At 38.5% G+C, this 6,000-nt stretch overlaps 1 protein-coding gene across 6 annotated transcripts in view; it reads left to right on the top strand.

Moving 5' to 3' along the window:
• The first annotated feature begins 2,391 nt into the window (after positions 1 to 2,391).
• Positions 2,392 to 6,000, top strand: part of frmpd3 (FERM and PDZ domain containing 3) — an 84,744-nt gene continuing 81,135 nt past the window's right edge. For all 6 annotated transcript variants that reach the window (XM_087799760.1, XM_087799761.1, XM_087799756.1 and 3 more), the window contains exon 1: positions 2,392 to 2,768. The gene's annotated coding sequence lies outside the window, so the exon portion shown is untranslated. The remainder of the gene's footprint in view (positions 2,769 to 6,000) is intronic.

Below are 6,000 nucleotides of genomic sequence, written 5' to 3'. Positions count from 1 at the left end.
ATTATTAGCCCCGTCATACTCTCCATGTTTCTGGATGTGATGAGAAGAATATGAATCAAGTCATGTCAACGTAAACAAAGCCCGAGGCTACCAATTAAACACGTATGATCAACAAGTGTGGGTCTCATATAAAGGTTATATTTTCACACAAACTTGTGTTGGAAATCAACAGTTTTTATATTAAGTCTAACAAAGAACATGTATGATAGCCATACTCTGCATATAAACGAGTGTCAACCTCCAACTTGGGGGCCATTTGTGACCCTTCAGACAGTTTCAATAAGTTGCGAATGAATGGTTTAGACGTTTATTTAACTGCTGTTCAATCTTGTTTTAACTCACCATTGAATAATATTTCACCGTTTTTTCTTTTCTATTTAAGCTTATTTTATTAATGTTTATAAATGATCCAGTTGATACCAATTCAAAATCAAGGAATTTAAATATTAATAATTTCCTATAATATCTCGGTATATTTGTGAACATAACTTTGAATGTGTCACTTATTTTCAATTGACATGTATTTCCCATTTAACTTTTTCGTTTACTTCATTTTTATTCTTATATTTTCCATACATATTTTTATTATTTTAGGAAAACCACAATAATTAACAAAAAATAACTTTTGAGGATTTGGCTTTATTTTTTGACAGCCTCTGATGACACTGGTGGTAAATAATATGGTTATTGTTCCGTTACTCTTCACAGTATGTGTCGATTTGTCATCTCTTGTACCAGTTCATTACACATTATTATTAATCAATGTCTTACTTCAAATAGAATGAGACATGCATGTCAAGATGCCTGTATTGTTTGACATGATTAGATTAGTTTGCAACTTTAAAGTCATTGAAAAATCTTTCATTAACCCATGTATGTTAGCAAAACTAGTCAAAATCATTAAGAACTGCAGATCAATCGACAACGAAAAAAACAATGAAATTTTAGTTGTTGCCGAAGATTAATCTGGATTTGCTGCTAATGCCTCAGTTAATACAAAACCCTGCAGCGAGAATTCTGAGCCGCTCTAGTAGAAGAACTCACATTTATTCATGGTCAGGCTCCTCCTTACATCAGTGATCTGATCCAGACTTACACCCCAGCTCAGGCTCTGAGGTCTGTGGATTAGAATCTACTGATATACTTTGGAATGATCTTCCTCTCCCTCTGTGTTTAATGGATCTACTGTCTTTCACAAAACAGCTAAAGACAATTTTTTATTTGTACAGTCTTTTTCTTAACTTTAGGTTCTTTACAAATAATAATCTTGGTTCAGAACTAGTAAAAACATGTAAACTTTATACACAGTATATGATCACATCACTAAAATACATCAACACAATGTTATTTTTTTTAAATGCAAATACATTTTATCTTTCACTCCTCCAGTTTGATTTAAAGTAACTTGTATACATTTCTTTGATGAGAAACTTATTTCACTTAATATTGAACTAATTAAAGTAGTTTCTTCATATTATTTATTATTTTTTTCTTCAAAATAACATCAAACCTTTGGCTCAGGGACCAAATCTGGCCCTGCAAAGTCATTTTAAGTGGCCTGCTGGAATGCTTGGCTATAAGAAAAAAATTACAAGTAGATGAATGTTCATGTTGATATTTTGACCTATGAAGTGAAAAGTGCTTTTAAAAATGTAAGATACCATAAAGCACAGAGATTGATTGATCAAAAATGTAAAAGCTTTCAATAAGAGCAAAAATAGATGCTGAAGAAAAAGAAAAATACACAAATAATTAAGATGAAAAAGAGACAGACTGATAAATACATATATTTGTATGGTCCAAGACTTGGATTGCTAAAATATTTTGTCCCCTTGTGGAATTGAGTTTGAAACGACTGTTCTATTATGTATAATAATAATTATTGGGGTATGCATAGCCAAAGTACTTCTTTACGTGACCTATAGATTTTAAAGATCCATGGCCGGTTCTTAGCTTTAAAATGTAGCTTTATTCCATTTATTTTTTGTCAGTCGGCAATATCTTGTCAACTGTGGCCATCTTTCAGAAAACTTTCCTTCTAGATGATTTATGTCGTCTTAAATCCACATGGAAGCGAAGACAGAATTGGTGATAACGATAAACCGATGAGCAATAAAGTTCCGAGAAGCGACTGTTGCTTATTAACACGCGCACGATAATGACTTCTTCGTGACGCCGCCGACAACGACTGTCATTTATTGCCGTGCATCGCTGATGGAGTCATTCAGAGCCAGCCCTCCCCCGCTGCTGCTGCACACTCTCGTCTTTTTTCCTCTCTTTACCTCCGCACTTCTGGGCTCTCTCTTGCTCTCTCCTTTTTTTTTTCCCTCTCTTCCTCATTCTGCCTCAGCATCTCGAAGCCTCTGGATGCAGACGGTGAGAGGAGGAGAGACTGTTTTCTCACTGTGAGCGGGAGAGAGAAGGCGGCGGAGAAAAAAAAAAAAACAACCCCCAGAGGACGAGGAGCAAAACATCTGTGGCTGGTCCAGTGGCCGAAATCAGACATGTAGGAGGGAGGAGGACGCTTTCCATCTCATGACCGCTACAGTCCTCTAAGCACCTCCCATTCCACTGCATGCCTATTCTCTGGCTCTGCAGCTGCTGAGGGGGGCTCTCGTTGGACTGACCCGGGTGAGTGGGGGACACCAGAGGATGCGCAAGACTCGACCGCCCGGCAAGGAACCAATTCCTTCTCAAGACCCTTCTGTCCCGTGAATGCCCATTTAGGAGGGCATGACTGAGAAGTGTCCTCGGTGAGACGCACGCAGGTGAGTGGAAAAAAACAAAACAAAAAAAAACAGCTGACATGACTAAATATGATAATTGAAAAGATGTGTTTACGGATGCGTTCATTCCATGTGTTGGATTTGATAACAATCTAAAAAGGTTGAGGCTTCTGTTGCGACTCCGACAACGCTCTGCTGCATGGCCATTGATTAGAAGGTCTTTTGGCTGAGCACTGTGGCAGCATGATAATGGAACACGTCTCCAGGAGGACATGGTCCGATATCCATCAGTCGTCTGGGAATGTCAGCGGGATTTGGGAGGGAGGAGGAGGCGGCAGGGCTGAAGGGAATAGACAAGATAATGGGGGGAAAAAAAATGGAAAGTCAGAAAATGTACAGGTTCTCTTGACTGAGAGTTTTGAGGAGTTGAGACACAATTCACCGGCGAGTGAAGCCGATTGTGTTTGGTTACAATTGTTGCAAAAGGTGTTGTACGTCCCGCGACGGCTTGTCTGGGAATGTGTTCTAAGGGGATTGTGGGGTGGCGGTCGTGAAGGGGGGGGGGGATGTTTCTACATCTGCCGACGTCAGTCGAGAAAGGGGCAGCAGCAGCCACCAAAGTGCATCTCACAGATTGGTCTTTGCAGCATGTGCCGCGGCTGAGAGAGATGAGCTGTCCGGGGCTGTTGCGTCGAGCATACATCACCCGATGCAGACCCCGGGAGAATCGCCGGGAGAGGAAAAAATAAAAAGCCATTACTTAGATGACCGTGCTTTCTGATCCCATCATGTGGGCTGCGAGTTAAAAGGACGCCGGACGTATAAGCAAATGGGAAGAATTAGCAAGAAAAGAGGAGAGCTCCCCTTGAGTGCAAGGAGAAGGAGAAGGAGCACTCTCCTCAATGTCACATTTTCACTTCCCGTCATGAAGGAGTCAGCATATGTGCGGAAATCATCGATGGATTTCACTTAAAAGTGCGACTCAAAGTGGGTTCTGACTGATTTAGTGGCTGATTTCAAAGGGGAAAACTCTTCAATCTAGACCGGCAGCTCTAGAGTTCCACGTACTTTCTTGAAGTGCTCAACGTAGGGGGTTGAACAGCAGTTTTTTCAAAATGATAAAAACACGAAAAAATGTAAAGAGAAACCTTTTTTTTCCCTCTTTTAAAAGTTAGTCTTCTGACATTTACTTTTTTTGAGCTGTCCTTTGCTCGGTCACGGAATGAATCAAGGTAGCGAGGAGGACAAATAGCGGGAGGTTCGTGTTGCACCTTAAAGGGCAACTACTAATGTGAAAACCCAACTCTCCTGACTCACTCGCATGTTTCAAATGTTGAAGTCTTCCTCTCAAAGATGCAGTAAAAGTCCCTCATCATGACTATGTTTTGAACTTATAACTTCATAAAGTTCTCCCCCGTCTGAAATCTCAGCGAACAAAAGGATACAAGAGCAGAGTCCATTATAATGTAATAATGCCTTCACTCCTCCTCCAGCCAGCTGTAATCACGCCCCGCTTTTTTTATACAATGAGTCCCATGGAGGTGGAGACTTCCAGGATTGATGATACAATAAAGGTCCAAGATCCATTTAAGACGCACTTTAAACTTCACCAGATCTTGAAATATACAGACAGTTACTAAAAAAACTGCCTCAATATGGTGTTTAAAACATTTTTCAGATGTTTATTCAAATACCCTTTATTTTTGTAAAGACCCGATTTTCTCTTAGATAACATCTTACTCTTAACTAATGAAAATGAGTCAAACACAAACTTTATGGAAAGTAAACTTCTGTTTCATAGTTTTTCCATTTAAATAATTCTCAAACACAAACTCATTGGCACAACGTCTCTAAAAGCTAGGAGTCACACACATACACAACAACATCGTCAGCATACAATCAAACATACATGGATGCAAATACACACAAAGATCTTTTTGTAACCAGTCCAGAGCTCTTGCTGACTCAGCGTTATGGTGAGATGGTTGTTTTTCATGCACTTTATTAGTTCTTTTGTAAGTCATGCCGAGATACAAAAAAGGTTGGGGACCCCGGGTCTATAAGACATTAAGATCAGGCAGAATAAATATATATATATATTATAATTACATTATGATGCGAGTTTGAAGTCAATCACGCTGATTACAATCCATCCGTTACACAATAGAAAACACTCAATACCGAGCAAACCTGATGACATTGCTTTCCTACTATTGATTTTTCACTATGATTGATGAACATCGATTCATGCGAGACCTGCGTTTATGCCAAATACTGTATGAAAAAGAGGGACGTCAAACAACAGTTGCCATGGCAGCGAAAACTCACCATGCTGGTTCTTGATTATTACATGAAGTGCTCTTTGAATAAAGGTAAATCTAACATTTTAACAGTCAAAAATGTAAACATTTTTCTGTCCCTTATTAGGCAGATGTCAAAATTGATGTGGAAAAGGTCAAACAGTTCTTTCAAATTTTGGCTCATTGCTGTGTTCTGATTGTGAGTAGTATAACTAGTAGGTTCTGATAGTAATGTCAGGAATTGACAATTTTACAACCACCACGTATTGATACTGGGTAGAGGTCGGGTCATTGGAACAAAACCCTCACAGTAGCAAGATAAAAAAAAAAAAAAGTGTCCCAGAGTGATGTGCTTTATATTGTTTTCATTTAGCCTGATGGATGTTTTAATAAAAACATTCATGAAAATGGAGAAATTCTGCACACTCACTTATGCAAAAAAAAAAATAATAATAGCCCCTAAATTATTACTGGCAGAACAACTTATTATCTTGAGTATCTCCAAAGCACGTTTTATCGTATTACAGAAGCTTTGAAACTGCAAACTTCAAACAAAAACAATAGGAAAAATATCAATTTATTCTTGAAAGTACAATATTATCTCCAGATCATTTCATGAGTGCCCCGAACATTTTCATAAGTTTAGGCAAAGAAAGAGACTTCATTTTTGTCCAACGCCAGATGGTTAAGTCGTAAAGATCATCACATCAAAACTTTGATTTTATATTGAAGATGAAACAGGGCAAACAAAACAGTCGTTAAATAAAATAAAAATTGCCTTGACTCAACACAAGACAACCGAATATTTATCAAATATTTATAAATGGTTTTCATAAAAAAGACGCCCAAACTGTTGTGTTTGTGACCCCTGACCTTCATGGTGACCATCCTCCTGCAGCAGGTTTTAGTTGGTAAAAACATGTATTTACTGTAAAGATTTTTTGTTCAGCTTCTCCTGGTGTCGTGCGTCGCTA

This window comes from Callionymus lyra, chromosome 9, assembly GCF_982586985.1.
Source record: "Callionymus lyra chromosome 9, fCalLyr1.hap1.1, whole genome shotgun sequence".
In the NCBI taxonomy this organism is placed as follows: Eukaryota; Metazoa; Chordata; class Actinopteri; order Syngnathiformes; family Callionymidae; genus Callionymus; species Callionymus lyra.
The sequence above is the reverse complement of the archived record's forward strand: the minus strand, read 5'-3'. Positions and strand labels throughout refer to the sequence as shown.